This window comes from Adiantum capillus-veneris, chromosome 10, assembly GCF_014529385.1.
Source record: "Adiantum capillus-veneris isolate H3 chromosome 10, ASM1452938v2, whole genome shotgun sequence".
NCBI lineage: Eukaryota > Viridiplantae > Streptophyta > Polypodiopsida > Polypodiales > Pteridaceae > Adiantum > Adiantum capillus-veneris.
The window spans coordinates 52,550,841-52,566,854 of NC_140940.1; the positions used below are offsets into that span (position 1 = coordinate 52,550,841).

The following is a 16,014-nucleotide window of genomic DNA, read 5'->3' on the forward strand; positions in this document are numbered from 1 at the left end:
CCCCCCCTTGTAGCTCATGCTTGAAGCTCATTGGACCCCTCTAGGCCTAGCCAATCACAAGCAGGAGCCATTACAAGCAACATGGGTAGCCTTGGGACAAGTGTCCCCCTTTCCCCTTTGAGAGAGAGGACTTGATAAATGAAAAAAAAATTAGATAATTCAAGTAATTTATCATTGGACCCCTTTGAAGCCTAGCCAATAGGCTTCAAGCAACACATGAAGGTAACATGGGTAGGGACCTGACATGTGTCCTTGCTGCCTCTTCAAGCTGGGGCTTCCCTTGTGAGTGTGAGTGTGTGTTCTCTCTCTAATCCCTAGGAAAAGGGATCGCCCCCCCTCTTGTAGGGATGCTTTTGACATTAGGAGCTCAAGCACCTTAGTCATCAAGCATGACAAAGCACTTGGACTAGGGGGTGTTCCCACAAGCATCTCAGGCAAGCATCTCTAGGCACCTCAAGCACCTTAATCATGTAGCAAGTCAAGCACCTCAAGCATGGAGTAAGTCAAGCACCTCAAGCACCTTAATCAAGCACCTCAAGCAGGACAAACACCTCAAGCACGACAAGCACCTCAAGCAGGTCAAGCACCTCGAGCTTGGGCCGGGTTCCCACCTCAAGCTCAGCCCTAGCTTACCTAAGGTCAAAGGACTTTTACACACATTATTGGAGGTCTTCAATGAAGCTAACCCTAAGGTCTTATGCTCCATTGGTTAGCCTTGCTCTTGATAGACCATCTCCCATTTGGGCCCCTTTACTATTGGCCCCGTGTTGAGATAGATCTATAAGCACATATCTATATCTTAACACTTGTTCCCATTTATTCTCCCACATTAAGTGATCAATTTAATATGAGAAAATCGTTTGGGTTGGTTAGATATTAGATTTTATGACAACATAGTGTGTTTAATTGCATTGACATCAATAGCATTATAGGGCCAATCAGGGCCATGCATAGACATGACTTTATAACCTACACACTGCACAACCAAGGTACTCAGTTGTACTAAAGGATTGAAGCAAGGAGGAGGGGAGAAAATTTGAATGTGGATAGAAGCATATGAATCTGGAAGAGACAAGGGCAATGTTTTGAATTAATTGTGTGTTTATGTATGATCTTTCTTGAAAAATTTAGGCAATTTCCCTAATAACGAGATGAATGGGGACGGCAATAAGATATCCCCTAGGTGTGTGTATATATTGTACATATTGGTGATAAAATCCTTATGTATGGAGTGCGTAACGAAAAGAAAAAGTTGAAATATGCGGGAAAAGGAGCATATAGAGTATGTGAGATCACCCTACAAGGAACCATTCGTGTGGAGACTCTTGATGGAGTTGAAACCATTGGAGCAAATTTAAAAGATACTATGATCCTTTAAGCCAAGAGGAGCTACATGCCATCCATACCAAAAAGGCAGCCAAGGCACAAACAGAATTGAAGAAGATACAAGTTCAAGCTGAGGCTAAGGAGCGACAACAACGCTAAGACGAAAATGAGAGGCTAACCTTGGAGTCACACATGCATTCCACGTTGAAACCGATGAGGATTGGTTGGACTCTGACATACCTCTACGATACCCTATTGAGATAAACAACACCTATGGAAAAGTGCTATATAACGCCTCATTGGACACGGGTGATAAATATAATTTGCTATCATATGGGGTGTGGTGTCAATTAGGGAAACCACCTCTATCTAAGAGTATTATCCAAGTCAAGGGTGTCAACAAGAAAAAAACTGCGGTTTTTGGAATTTGGCACATTTTTTCAGTTATGACAATGGGGTTGTAGCTCAACACTTTTGGTCATGCTTCTTGGAACTATGGAGGGTAATATAAACCTAGGACGCACGTGGATGATAGACACCAAATGCACTATTGATTGGGGGACAGGGGGTGTCACAACACAGAAACCAACTCTTAGCCCTGCCACTCAAGCCATAGTCCCTGAGATATTGCCTCTTAAGGAAATAAAACCCAAAACATTGCATGTCCAAGAGATTGAACCATATGTCCCCATAGCCCAACTCTCTAGAGCTTCAATTGATATAGTTGAAATAAAGCTTGCGACACACAAGACCCATGCCAATATAACAAAGAAAACATACAAGTGGGTCCCTAAAGCTTCTTTAGCGACCATAGCCAGTGCTAAAAGACAGGAGCCTGGTAAGAGACGTCCCATTCTCCCCCAAGAAATGTAAAGAAACGTTGCGTTGGATTCCTTAAAAACTATTGGAAGCCCAAGGCTACTGTAAAGGAAATGATCAAATCTGGGTGCCAAAACGTAAATTTTTCTCTTACTTGTCACCAGGCCCATGTGAGCTCAATCCTGGTGCTCCAAAACAAATTGAAGATCGCGGAAAGGAAAAAATCACGGAATGCTACACACCTACTCCAGAGCTAGTTTGGGTACCGAAGAAAAAACGATTTGTTCCACCAAGCTCAGGAACAACGAAATCAAATGAAGCTTCTTTCTCTTCATGTAGTTCCTATATAGAAATAGAAGCTTCAACACAACCTCCACCTACCATTGTACATATCCATACAAGAAAGAAAGAGTTTGCACCTCCCATTGTAAGTTCACCACCTACAACAATGTTGCAAATAAAATCATGGGAGAGTACCTTACCACCCTTGCAACTAGATGAAACGCATAGGGCGGTCGAAAACTATTGGTTAAAGACTTCACCCATAACAACTTGGAACAATTGTTTTCAAAAGGTAACGACATCATTCCAAAAGGTATAATCTACCCAAGGAAGGGGGGAGTGTTTGATGACATACATCATTCACTTGCTTCCCTCTCAACCTTCCTCCTTGACATCTCAATCTCCAATCTTAGGGAATGTATATATAAAGCCTTATAATCACAAAAACAAGATAAAAAAGTAAAAGAGCAAGAGCCATAAAACAAAATCATAAAAACACATTATGCACAAGAAAACGACCCTTGTAATATTTGCACTCTAACCATCATCTATTTGCATGTACAGATATGGATAGTACTCTAGAGTCATCCACTTCTGCCTTGGGTGAGAGGTACCCTCGTTACTTTTCACAATTGTTTCACATGGTCTTTCCGGTGCTTGCATGTGAATGGGATTTGGTAGGTACGCTAGCATGTGAGAGGAATTTCGAGGAGTTAGAATGGCTGATACGTCTCTTGACCACGACTGATCCATACTTAGTAGAGAGTGTTTCTCCCATTGCACAAGCTGGTACGAAGTGTTATACGCGAAGCCTTTCCAGAATTCGAAGGGCGGCAATGTCATGTGAGTATCCACAGGGTCTGGGAAACTGTCTACCAATATATCTTAAAGGAAGATAAAACTCCCGTAGTATGGGGAGAAGAATCTCTTGAAAAGGTAAGGGAAAGAGCTAGCTACAAACAAAAAAAGTTATTACAATTTTGTAGCCCCCAGATCCAAAACAATAAAAATGGAAAAGAAAAGAGGGAAAACAAATAAAATCCAAGCAACCAATACCGAAGTAATCAAGCGGCTTTCTTTAAAAAACACATGGGACGAGGTTTTAAAAGATGAGATACTAGGGCCTCGCTGTGTAACCAATTACTATAATATGCATTGGCCTTTTAGGGATTTGCAGCTTTTCAAACTTCGAAAAAGTATTGACCAGTACCTACCAAGCCCAATAATTCATGTAATATTTCCTTTTATTCGTGCTTCTTATATTAATCAAACCTATATTGTGTCCTTTTTTTTCATTGCGCTCATTAGTTGTTTTCTTGGCGTAGACTTCTATATATTAAATAGATTTGACTATATACTAGAAATTTAGGGAATTAGACTTTTTGACACCTTTTACGGCCGAGTTTGACTTTCAAATTCAAACATGGGATTTTGATTTTCTTAAAACTAAACCACCTGTGTTAAACACAGATGAACACCCAAGTATAGCATCATGCACCAATCTTAATTCTGATCCTTGTGGTTTTCTATTATTTTTACTATATGCTTTACTCTCTATTATTTTGAGGTAAGAAAGAATTAAAAACCGACAACACTTAACATACAAGCTCTTGTGGATTCAAAGCCCGGTTATATATAAATTACCTCTAGCTAAAGACCCTATTCATTCGAAATCTGTTGAATTAGTTTTAGTCCTTTCTCTTTTTATAGCAAGGTGTGCAGGGTATTTAGTATACAGTCACTGAAAAAAAGGCAAAGATAAGGACGATGGATCTAGCTAGAGTAGGTTACATGCAACACAAGGAATAATCAATTTATTAAATACACTAAAACAAAAGTATAGTAGCTGTCGTGTTCATGTTCCTTATGTTAGTGTAAAAGGTGTAGTGAGTGTCGGTCAACGCAATGTTGGCCGATTCGGCCTAATTGCACCTGTTACTTACAACTTGTGTGATCATATGCTTAATCCTGGTATTGGCAAATTCTTTTATGGGTCTCTCTTGCAAAGTGCTTCTCTCTTGAAGTATTGAATCTGAGTGACAATGGGCTAACAAGATACTTTCCTGAAGCTATTATAAGCTAATTGCTTTCCCAGCTAAGCCCTATTGTAGCCGCAGGCTGGCCATTGGGATCATCTTGTTTTTTTTTGTTGCCATGAATTATACAAGCTGCCATTTTCCATGTACTCATAGGTCGTGCCATGAAGCTACTTATACAAGTTGCCATTTTCCATGTACTCATAGATGAGAAACCTTTCATTGTCTGTCTGAGAATAACCCCACAAAGAGGCGAGGTTAGGGTGCTTGATTTTACCTATTGTTTTTATCTTTGCCTGGAAATCTCTTGGCTCACCCTTCTCATCAATCTTATGGATGAGCTTCTTAACCGCTACCACAGTTTGATCATCTAAGGTGGCCTTGTAGACTATGCTAAAGCCTTCACTGCCTATCTTGGCCTCTTCACAGAAGCCCTTGGTGGCCTCCTTGAAGGTGGTTATGGTCTAGGTGGTTTTTGGAGCATTGGACCAGGTTGCCTAGGCTGAAAGGGATGGTGCCAGTGAGGTTGTTATGTAATAATGAAAGCACCTGGGTGTAGATTAGGCTACCATAGTCCTCTGGAATAGTGCCTGTAAGCTTGTTTTGGCTAACATCAAAGAATGTTAGGCTGCCTTCACTGGATCCTGGAGGGTTAGGGATGTAGTATGGTGCAATGTCTGCATAGAAACGCTAAGGTTGCATCTCTGCTCTGGAAGTTTAGAATTTTGCTTAGCCTTAAAAGGTGAGCTCTTCTCATGGTAAGCACTGAACCCAAGCCATACTCTGTGCATAGATCTCCGTACAGATACTTAAAATACCCGAATCACAAACCAGTGCTGAGCGTTCCTTTTATCACCTTCCCTGCTTGCTCGGTTAGTTCGTAGGGGATGATGCCCTCTAGCTCATTGCTGCTAAGATCCAACCACACCAGATACCTGCAGTTTCCAAGTGTGGGTGGAATTGTGCCTGATAACGAATTGTTGCCAAGGTGCAGAAAATTGATTCTTGGAATAAGCCCTAGCTCCGGCGGAATGTAACCTGTGAGACGGTTGTTTGAAATAGTTAGCCACTCTAGGCTGCTACAGTTTGAGAGGGTGGGCGGGATGGTGCCGGACAAGGGCCGAGATGTAAGTAATTGATTCGCCAGCATGAGACCATTAAAGGAATGCTGCCTGTGATGTAAAGAGGTTGCTTGTGAGCAGAGCGAGCTACTCTAAGCTGCAGTTTGCCAAGGTGGGTAGAGTTGTGCCGTGCCGTTGAAAAGGTGAGAACTTGCAACCACAGTTGGCTTGTCGCTGAGCAGATGTCAGGTCTTCTCCCTCAATGAAATGAGATTGGCCCACTCCTTCCTACAGGTAAGGCAAGACGGGCAGTGGCTTTGCCGTTCACAAAATTATGATATCTAATGTGACAAGGTTAAACCATCCAAGGGCACCGCCCCAGACAATTCATTATCTGCAAGCAGCAACTTCTTGAGAGAAGGACCACAAAAGAAGGGAAGGATGCTTTCTGTGGTATGGGATAAAAAGTAAGTTTATTTTAGTCTAACAAGAGAGAAGAGAGCAGCTCCCTTCAGTCCAAATTAACATGATAAGATATCAATGAAAGAGCTCCCTTCAGTCCAAATTAACATGATAAGACGACATCAATGAAAGAGCTCCCTTCAGTCCAAATTAACATAATAAGACATCAATGAAAGAGCTCCCTTCAGTCCAAAGTAACATGATAAGACATCAAGAGCTTCCTTCAATCCAAAGAAAAGTAGCTCCCAAACCAAAGGAAAGCTTTCTTGCCAGCTTCCTTCAGTCCAAAGGATACTAAATAGCTTAGCTCCCTTCAGTCCGAAGTAACATGATAAGACATCAGGAGCTTCCTTCAGTCCAAAGAAAATTAGCTCCCAAACCAAAGGAAAGCTTTCTTGCCAGCTTCCTTCAGTCCAAAGGATACTAAATAGCTTAGCTCCCTTCAATTTAAGGTGAGGTGGCTTCCTAGCCTAGGGTAGTTATCTCCCATCCAAGGAGAAAGAGTTCCCTTCAGTCCAAAGTTTATTTTAGTTCAAAGCTCCCTTCAATCCAAAGAAAGTATAATGAAATATTTTCCTTACCACAAAAAGATTTCGGTGTCGCATAACCACCTCACCAGCACCATCTAGCTCGTTGCCACTGAGATCAACCCACGATAGATACCTGGAGTTCCCAAGTGTAGGCAGTATTGTGCCCGACAATGAATTGTTGTTGAGATGCAGAAAATTGATTCTTGGCATAAGCCCCAGCTCCTGCGGAATGTAACTTGTGAGACGGTTGTTTGAATTTGAAATAGTTAGCTACTTTAGGCTGCTACAGTTTGAGAGGGTGGGCGAGATGGTGCCGTTGATAAGGTTGAGGTTGAGCACCAGTAGCCATAATTGCCTTGTTGCGCCGCGGATGTCAATGGGGATTTCTTGTTCAATAAAGTTGCCCTACATAACCATCTCTCTCATGTTAGGCATAGCCGGTAGCGGTGTCGGGAAGGCGCAAGTCATAAAGTTGCAACTGACATCTATTGCAGCAAGGCTGCTGCAGCTCTCCAAGGGCACCACCCCAGACAAATCATTGTCTGCTAATAGCAATCTGCGAAGCGAAGGACCACAGATCTTCCCAAGAATACTTCCTGTGAAGGCATTTGCACTGAGGTCAAGTACCCTTAACCTACTGGAGTTGGGGAGGGATGTAGGAAGAGGCCCCGTGAACTTGTTGAAGCTCAATACAAGCTTATGCAGAGCCGAAAATTGGGATTATCTTGTTTCTTCTTGTTGTCGAAAGATCTAGCTTCTTAAGCTGGTGTAAAGAATCCCCAAAATCGGGTAGTATTGCGCCTGTGAGATTGTTTTTGGAGACAGAAAGCACCTCTAGGCTTACTAGCTGGTTGAAGATGGTGGGAATATTTCCAGGAGTTCAAGGAGATGTTGACATGGTGCAAGCTTTAACAGGAGCTGAGGGATGTGGGAATTGGGCCTGTTATAAAATTTTTAGAGAGATCTAACAGAGTTAGGTCTGAGCAACTACCAGCTATGGCAGTTGTGAGGTTCAAGGTAGATAATAAGAAGGCTTTAAGAGGTATTTAGCCAGTTCCTTGATTAAAGGAAATGTTAAGATGTTTAAGTGTCCTGCATTGGCCGATACCCATCGGGAGGCTGCCTGAAAGGCTGTTGTTTGAAACGTTAAGCCATGAAAGAAAGGGCGCCGCAATGGAGGAGAGAGCGCCAGAGAATTTGTTGTGCGAAAGCCTTGTCAAGCACGCAATCAAACCCTTCCCTTCCCCAAGATTACAAATCCACTCCCTGTCGTACTGCGCCTGTTCTGCCTCCGCCATTAAAAGAAAATAGCGGCTGGATGAACATAACCCGGGTGGGGTACTCGACTTTTTAACGTTGATCGCCGATTTCTGTCAACAATCTGATTATGAATCATCGAACCCACTCTGCGAAGCTGCCATACCAGTTCTCCTGAAAGTGGAATGCTCAGGGCAGGACTGGAACTACTCTACTGGGTTTCTCCATCTTTCGAGATAGATCATCTAACCTATAGATTAGGTGGTTTGCGGGCCTCTAGTCGACTTTTAGCGCGCCTCAATTATTAGGTGCCACGAGTTGCGGCTAATTCTTCAAGTAAGTGTCTTTTCTCTGCACTTTCTGTCGATATACCCAAAGAAAAGAAGCCGATTTCGACGGTACAGACTTTGAGTCTAGAACAGGTACTTCGAGTGAACTAGCTGACGTGGATGAAAGGTGCTGTTACTTCGAGCGAAGTACCTGACGTGGATAAAGTCATGGGTGAAGATGCAGGTGCTTCAAGCCTTTAGTAGATGAAGAAGCGAGTGCTTTAAGTAAATTTGAAGTAGCTTTAGTAGATGAAGGATTCGTTTTATTTGCTTTTCGCCTTCTGAATCCCGTCACCCGCTATCCCTTTCACGGCAACCACAAGTCCTGCGAGCAAAACGCAACCTTAAACCTTACCGTGCCTTCTTTTCTTGTTAGGTGGTGTTGGTGAGGGGCAAGCCATCGTCTGGCCATCTGGCTTATCTGAGTTAAGCTTATCCGAGTCAGGCTTATCTGAGTTGAGCTTATCGGGGTTAGGCGAGCCGGAGGTCATATAGTATATGAGGGGTTACGAGAGCTATCATTCAATAGTTTGTCGGTCGCTCCCGACGACCATGTTGGCTGCCTTTTTGTCATTAGCTCTGAAAACACCCTGAAGCTATGCACATTGCCTTTGTCTGTGCATTTGGGAGTCTGGTAGTACCGGCACATATCGAGGTGTCCCCTGCGCCCACAGCACAACACAATAAGATATGTGTCACATGCACTCACTAACCGCGCCATCTCGAAGTCGGCGACGTGAGCCTCTAGTGCCTCGTCAAGAAGCACATTCGCTGTCTTGAGGTCTCGATGTAGGATGTTTGGACAGCAATCATTATGGTTGAATAATAAACCTTTGGCTATGCCCAGAGAGATCCTTTTCCCTAAGGTAACTTAAGTTGGAGAGCCGTGTGATGGGTAACCATTCAAGTTGAATGCCACAGTACTTATGCCTAAGGCGGTAAACCAGATACCTACCACGGGCCAAGCAGCTAAGAAGAAGTGTAGATAACAAGAATTGTTGAAGCTAGCATATTGGAAGATCAAACGACCGAAGTAGCCGTGAGCAGCTACAATGTTGTAAGTTTCTTCTTCTTGACCAAACTTATAACCTGCATTGGCAGACTCATTCTTAGTAGTTTCTCTAATCAAACTAGAAGTTACCAAAGAACCATGCATAGCACTGAATAGAGAGCCGCCGAATACGCCAGCTACACCCAACATGTGGAAAGGATGCATAAGGATGTTGTGCTTGAAGGAGTATGAGCGGAAGTGCAACGCGAGAGAGAGTGCGAGAAGAAGAGCACGACGATATGGTGAACTCGCTCTACTGTAATGTGTAGAGCATAGTGAGTTCTTATTAGGTTTTTACAAAAGAATATGTGTACATACGTGGCGGCCCGCCCACTTACCTGGGCGACCACATTGGGCTTTATACCCCAACAACCTCCCACTTAAAGTCCAATGTGGTACTTTAAGTGTGAGAGAAGCTACTATACAAGCTAATATACAAGAGATGTAGAGAAGTGATGTACTACCCTACACCTAACTGCTTGCGAAAATGCGCAAAGCTCTTTGAGGGAAGTCCTTTTGTAAGTAGATCAGCAGGATTTTCTGTGGTGTGAACTTTGAAAAGCTAAAGTTGCTTATCCTCGAGCATTTCCCTGATGAAATGATACTTCACATCCACATGCTTTGTCTTTGAGTGATAAACTGGATTGCGAGCCAATTGTATAGCACTTTGACTATCACAATATAACACAGGCATCTCTTCTTTGATTCCCAAATCTGTTACTAGTCGATTAAGCCAAATTGATTCTTTGCATGCCTCTGATGCTGCAACATATTCAGCCTCTATAGTAGACTGAGTAACACAATCTTGTAATCTAGAACGCCATGATACTGCTCCACCAGCCAATGTAAAGACATACCCTGACGTAGACCTTCGATTGTCTAAGTCACCTGCATAATCTGAGTCTGTAAAACCCTTTACACTTAGCTCCTGACTCCCATAGCATATACCCATACTCTTTGTAGCTTTCAGGAATCTCAATATTCCTTTCACTGCCTCCCAATGTTTCTTGCCTGGGTTTGACATGTATCGACTTACTACTCCCACTGCAAATGCAATGTGTGGGCGAGTAGCAATCATTGCATACATCAAACTACCCACTGCAGATGCATATGGAATCTTATCCATTTCAGCCTATTCTTCCTCAGACATAGGACAATCTTGTTTGCTAAGTTTCACATATGGTGGCAATGGGACACTCAATGCCTTTCCCTTCTCCATATTGAAACGTTGCAAAACCTTGTCAATATACTCTGTTTGAGATAACCAAATCAACTTCTTTGATCTGTCTCTCTCAATGCGCATACCAAGTATATGACTTGCCTCACCCACGTCTTTCATGTCAAACGATTTTGCCATCTTTGACTTCAAAGCTGAAATTTCTTCCAAGTGCTTACCAGTGAGGCGGTCCGGGGCGGGCAACAAGAAGAGAAACCTCTAGACACCCTTCAAGGCTCCCGTGCTGCTCAATGGGGCTGGGGCACAACACAACACAAACCAAAACAACAAACCCACAGCCAAATCCCAACTACACAAGGGGCACCACCTAGTTTAAGAGCTAACTAGGATGCAAAAGAGGAGAATCGTTAGAGCAACCCACAAACAAGCAAGGAATTTACACTAACCCTAACACCAATGGAACACTCTCACACACTAAAACACGAGAGACAGAGAGAGAGAGAGAGAGAGAGAGAGAGAGAGAGAGAGAGAGAGAGAGAGAGAGAGAGAGAGAGAGAGAGAGAGAGATAGTGCTCGGGCTGCTTTGAAACGTATCGTCAATGATCAAGCAAACACAACTATATATTTAAGAAAGAGAGAGAAAGGGGGAGGGGGTGCTTGTTGCATTAATACCTTCTTACAAATCTGTCATGACAAATCAAAGTGAAATTAGTATTTGTTCAACATAGCTTGCGTAAATTTCACCACAACACATCACAAGAAAAGCCACCCCAATCACTGTCTTAAAGCCAGGGGAGTCCTCTCCACCCTGTCGCCCTCTTACAGTATGTGGGATTTATGGCTAGATTGATGACAACACCAGAGACAAGCTATCAAGAACTTAACAAAAAACACCAAGACACTTACGCATCATTGTTGTCCATTACTTCACGTTGGAAGGGAGACAAAATATCCAAGCTTAGTCCAAATCCACCCTCCTTGATTCAGCAAATGTTGGGCTTACACTAGTAGGAGAAATGATAGATTTCCTACTCTCAATTGAATGATCACTCTCTCTCTTACAATGGCATAGAGTTCCCTTGCTAATCCCCTATTACAACAAATGCACATGCATAAGACAATGAGCTTCCACTCAAGAGCTCCTTCTAGAGAGGTTGAGCTTGGCTTCTCAAGCTATAGCATAGTGCTCTTGCTTATGGCTCCCCTTTGTGCTAGCTACACCCTCCTTTTATAGAAATTTTGAAGGCTAGGGTTACTCCTCTAACCATGGTTGGGTTAGATTTTCAGCAATTTATCTAATTTCTTTTGCTTGGAATTATCAAGAAGTTGGTGGGGAAAGAGAGAGGAGAGAAATGGAGGTGATAGGACTTTTCATAGTGGGTTAGTGTTAGTAGAGTTAGTATTAATTTACAAATGGAATTGGATATTTACAATGGGAGTATCCATGTAGGATACAAATAAGGAAGAAAAAATCTTAAGAGGTAAGAAAAGGTGGATTCCTTACAAGGTTGATGCTCCAAGTGTCTTGAGTAGGGCCAATTTTGACGCTTGTTGATGGTCCACTAGCTTTGACGGTACATTTTTTCTCCACTCTTGACCTTCCTTGAGAGACAAGGTAATTGAAGCTGAGTAATCAACCACCATGATGCTGTCTTTTAAGGGAAGAGGCTGAATTTTGTGGTTTTTTTGATAGATATGGGTAAATTGGAGGAGGAAAAATGAGACTAGGTGGTCAATTTTGGAATGGAGTTGTGTGTGGGAGGTATGAGTTCACTATGGTTTCTCTTATTCTTCAAGGTTGAGGAGAAGGTGAGTAGGGTGTAGAGAGGAGTGGTGAGAGAGGTGGGGATGATGAGTGGAGAAGTGTGTGTGAAAGAGGAAAATGATAAAGTGGAAGAGAGAGTGTGGCTGCATAGCATGGGAAAACTGGGGTCCACTAATAAAATCATAGCTCACAGCTCGTAGCTCAAAAAAATATGAAAAAATTTGAGGCAAAAGTTCAGCCCACGAGCTACAAATTTTGTTTGTATCACCTTTTCAAATTCGGAGAGCAAGTGAACTTTAAAAATTCAGCAAAACCGACCGTTTTTTTCCATTGCACAAGGTCCTTGTGGGGTCCTTCTTTGGATGATTCTTTTGAATACCTCCAAGAGTGAGCCCTCCATAGTGCATGTATGCATGCCACCTACCCTTGACCTTATTTGGTAGGTCTATAATTGAAGATATTGTTGAGATCATGATATAAGTGAATAGTACAACTAAGAAAATCAAATATTGAGGGGTCTAAAAAATATGTACATGTCAAATATAAATAATATAAGTGGAAAAAATATAAAGGGGTCAAAAGAAATCTCTCTCATTATGAGGCTACCATAAAAAGATAAATATTTTTGGTGTTCTAATTTTTTAGAAAAAAAAACAAAATAGATGTAGGAAGGGAAAAATCACAATAGTGAAAAATATACACATAAATAAAACTAGTTTTTTTGGATTTTTGTTGGGGTGGAGTTACACCAAATATAAGAGAAGCTTACATGAAAATATTTCTATATGGAATAAAGAGTATGAAAAATGGTAAGAAAAATTGTGGTAATGGTGAGGCAATGTACAGAGCATAAATAACACACACCTAGGTAGAAATATTTAAATAAATATCAAAATAATTATGAAAAAATCTTTTATTTAGGCCCTATATACAAAGAAATATTTACATACGCATGGGCCATAGTATACTTTTTTTTTTTTTTTTTTTGGCTCAACAAGCCCAATGACTAGCTAATTGAGGGTTTTTTAAGAAGATATGGGAAAAGTCCCGTGACTCACGCACGCCTATGTACAGTGAAATGGTAGGGATAGCCACAGTGTTTGGGTGATTTTGGTAGGGTGAGGTAACTCACTGTGGCAATTACAAAGAGCCGAAAAACGGCTATCATTAGCCCTCCCCCTGGATGATGGTATATTCATGTACCATCATAGAGCATCTTTTCCAAAGAGAGTGCTTCAGAGTCTTTGACGAGATCTTTATTGTTTGGCCCGTCAGAATTTTTGCTAGAGTTACACTCATGCTTCATGTAACAATACTTACATGAGACAGTGGCCTTTTGACAGATCTTTGGTAGATCCTTTGGTAGAAGGCGACTCAAATAGGGCTTCAAGCGATACCCGTTTACTTTCCTGGAGTGCTCTTTACCATTCAAGTCCATAAGCTGATAGTAACTTGAATTGAAAGCCTTCTTGACTATGTATGGCCCTTGCCATCTAGTTTCAAACTTGGCATCAAAACGATTATCGAGTCGATTGTCATACCTTAGCACCAGATCTCCTTCATTGATGCCTTTGTCCTTTAGTTTCTTGTCAAGCTTCTCCTTCGCCTGCGTAGCTTTCCTCTTGTAGCACTCGTATGCTGCTTCTCTTTTCCACTCAAGCTCAGCTAAGGTAAGAAGTCGATCCATCCATGCTTCTTGATCATCTTGTGCTGCTTTGTCATGAAGTCGCATTGTTGGAATGTTGAGCTCGATAGGCTGCAAAGCCTCTTGACCATAGACCAAGTGAAATGGTGTGAACTCCGTGGCTTCCCTATATGTGGTTCGATATGCCCACAAGGCACCATCCAAGAAGTCATCCCATAATTTTGTCTTGTTTTGCACCATCTTTCTAATGATTCCTGCAATGACACCATTAGCCTTCTCCACCAAACCATTTGATTGGGGATAGTAGGGTGTACTGTGACGATGTAGAATGCAAAGTTCTTCACAGACTTCTATGAGCAATCCCTTTCTAAACCCTGGACCATTATCAAAAACAATCTCCAAAGGTGTGCCAAATCTACAAAAAATGTGAGTGTAGACGAATTTTCTCACTGTCCTCTCATTTACCTTTGCCACACTTTGTGCTTCCACCCACCTAGTCATATAGTCTACATCCACTAGAATGTAGAGTTTACCATTTTTTGTCCTAGGCAGAGGACTCATAGCATCAATGCCCCACTTTTCAAAGGGTTCATTTGCAAGCACAATTTGCCTTGGACCATAAATCAATCTTCTATTCCCATTTACCTGACAATTGTAACAACTTTTACACCAATGTTGGACATCCACATGTAGACTTGGCCAAACATACCCCGCAAGCAAAATCTTCTTCACAGTTAATTCTTGGGCAAAATGACCACCACATGCTTCTTCATGCAAACCTTTTAGAATGGCTGGAATTTCCTCAATAGTTGGTACTCTTCTGCATACTTGATCCCTCCCTCTTTGATGGAGGGAGCCTTCTAGGAAGAGATATGCGCTTGCCTTCTTCATGAGTCTCCTCTTCTGAGCCTTCGTGAAGTCTTGTGGAAACTCGCCCTCCAAAATGTAGCTAATAATGGGAGTCAATGACTCCAATCCCTGGTATCTCGGTTGCTTGACAGTTGCTGCCACCATGATGACCTGCACTTCCTTCTCAACACATGTAACTACTTGCTGTGCAAGTAAATCGGCATCTTCATTTTGTTTCCTAGGAATATGATATAGTTGCACTTCTTCAAATTGATTAAACAATCTACGAATGGCATGAACTTTTGTCCGTAATCTTTCATTCTTGCATGCCCAAATGCCTAAAATCTGTTTAACAATGAGAAGTGCACCTCCCTTTACCATGAGGCGTTGTATCCCTTGGCCAATGCACATCTTCAAACCATGAATTAGTGTGTCGTATTTTGCTTCATTGTTGCTAGCTAAACTTGGTAGATTGAACTTCTATTTCATGACCACCTCTCCACTTGGGTTGAGCAACACTAGCCCTCCCCCTGCTTTTCCTGTGGCTCGTCGAAAAGCTCCATCAAAGAACAAGGTAAAAGCATTGGGAATACTTTTTGGTGGTGGCAATGGTAGGGTCTTTACTTGAGGCACCTTAATTTCCTTCTCATGTACCCTATAAGTGAGAATCCCTGCCAATTGTGCACGCACACTATCTTCTACCTTGAAAGAGTATTGGAACTCTTGCAACTCCATAATCCACTTTGAGATCCTAGTACTAAGATTCATTTGAGATGACACCCAAGGGAACAAATTTTCTGCAGTGAGAATTACAAAAGGTTTTGGTAGTAGGTAGGATCTAAACTTTCTCACCGCAAACATGAGAGAAAGCATCATGAGTTCTGCTTCTGTGTAGTCTCTCTCCAAAGCATTCATGACCCTACTAGCAAAGTAGATGGGTCGCATCCTTGTACTGTGGGGATCTTGTTGTAGCAACACAGCACCAATTGTTTCCCTTCCAACACTAGAGCTAACAAAGAATGTGTACTCCCAACAAGGAGGCATGAGTGTTGGTAGCTCTGACAAAATGACTTTAATGTTACAAAAATACTCTTCAAGCTCATCAAACCATGCAAATTCTACTTGTTGTGTCAACTTTTGCAAAGGATGAAGCAACTCCAAGGCTAAGTGAATGAAGCGTGACATATACTTCACCTTCTGAATGAAAGAGATGACCTCCTGAAGACTCTTCGGTGATGGGAGCTCAATAAGAGCCTTTGCCTTTGAAGGATCCACCTCAATGCCTTTATAGGAAACCTTGTGAACGAGCAAGATCACTTCATCCTCACCTATGTGGCACTTGTCGGGGTTGAGTTGACCTCCCATGTCGTAGAGCTTCTTTAAACCTTCTTCTACCCTTTGTAGATGCAATGATTTTGAGCTATA

General features: G+C 42.1%; 2 pseudogenes; both read right to left on the reverse strand.

The window, feature by feature from the left end:
- Positions 1–4,886: 4,886 nt before the first annotated feature.
- On the reverse strand, positions 4,887–7,814 carry LOC147448847 (brassinosteroid LRR receptor kinase BRL1-like; annotated as a pseudogene).
- An 806-nt stretch (positions 7,815–8,620) lies between these two features.
- Positions 8,621–16,014, reverse strand: part of LOC147448848 (uncharacterized) — a 101,928-nt pseudogene continuing 94,534 nt past the window's right edge.